Source organism: Musca domestica, unplaced genomic scaffold (genome assembly GCF_030504385.1).
Source record: "Musca domestica strain aabys unplaced genomic scaffold, Musca_domestica.polishedcontigs.V.1.1 89, whole genome shotgun sequence".
In the NCBI taxonomy this organism is placed as follows: domain Eukaryota; kingdom Metazoa; phylum Arthropoda; class Insecta; order Diptera; family Muscidae; genus Musca; species Musca domestica.
Window position 1 is genome coordinate 1,925,912 of NW_026712430.1, and position 1,500 is coordinate 1,927,411.

Sequence of the window (1,500 nt, forward strand, 5' to 3'; positions counted from 1 at the left end):
TGGCTGTACTGGTTTTGACAATTTTCAGAAACTCGTCATGGCCTCTTGTCAGTAAAGGACAGAACTAATAAAATAGCTTGAAAATATGCCAATAAATTAGTGTATATTGTTATACCCTACAACACTAGGTGTTGGGGGTATTATAAGTTTGATTGGGCCATCTAGCTATGTATGTCCGTCCGTGCGTCTGTCCATGTTAATTTGTAATCAAGCTACAGGTCGCAATTATGAACCGATCTTCACGAAATTCAAAATGGAGGTGGGGTTATGGTCAGAATAGAACCCTATTGTTTTTGGAGATGATCGCACGATATTTAGGGGTTGAAATGGACCAAAAACAGAAAAAAATCCTGATTTTGCAGTTGCTCTATAGGTCACAATTATCAACCAATCGCCGCGAAAATTTACAAGGAGTTAGAGTTAGGAGTGGGCAGAAACCTACCAATTTGAGCGGCCATCGGACAATAATTAGCGGGTAAAATAGACCCTGACTTTTATGTAAGAAAATAGAAAAATTTCCACTAAACCGCGAATATTTTATTCTTTTTATAAATCAAAAACCGCTGGGCCGATTTTCACAATTCCCATCAATTCGGAATGGCATGAAATCTAAGAAAATCGCAGAAAAATATACCAATAAAAAAAGTGAATATTTTTTGTTCCATTTTTTTCCTCTCGAAATTTGGCATATAGGTAGGGTTAGGGTCAGAATTAAAGCCTATTATTCTTAATTTGTACATTTAGAGGTGCAAATGGAAATGGCATCGGAAGAGAGTTAAGGGCAGGAAAGAAGTCTAGCATTTTGGATGACCATTGGATTACATTTAGCTGTAAAATGGACCACAACTTTTGCCAAACTAAGGGTAACCTTTGGGCGGGGCTCTTCGACATTATTTCAAAAACGAAATGTTCCAAAATGGATTTGGATATAAGGGGACTTCGAACATATTGTATGACATCAATGTGTGACTATAGCCTGTGATTACGGGTTTTTGTGATGTAAGGTAAATAGCGAACGGAATAAGAAATTGGCTACACTTCCTTGACATGAATAATGGTATTATGAGACTGGAGTTTGTTAGGGGCTAATTAAAAAACCATTTCATAACCTTATAATTTTGGACTAGTCTTTCCGGCTTTGTTTTAGTAATTTGTTTAATCTATGTTACAAAAAAATTAGCTCTATATTAATAAAGAATGTTAAGTATTAGTATTTTCATATATTTTCCAAAATATAAGCAGTTTAGAAATGCGAAAAAATGTTTCTTCCGGGAAGTTGTTTTCCCAAAATAATTGAAAACGTAAGTCTAAAAAAACACTTGAGTTCAATATTAACAAAAAAATTTGTTTTTAAAAATTTGGGTAAAGTCCCCACTCACCTACTCTCAAGCAAACAAAATTTATAGCAACTGAATAGTGTAAAAGTTTTCCACATTCAAGGATTCCATGGCATAGAGTAGACACTAAACCTATATAAGTGTGTGTGTGTGCGTTTTTTTA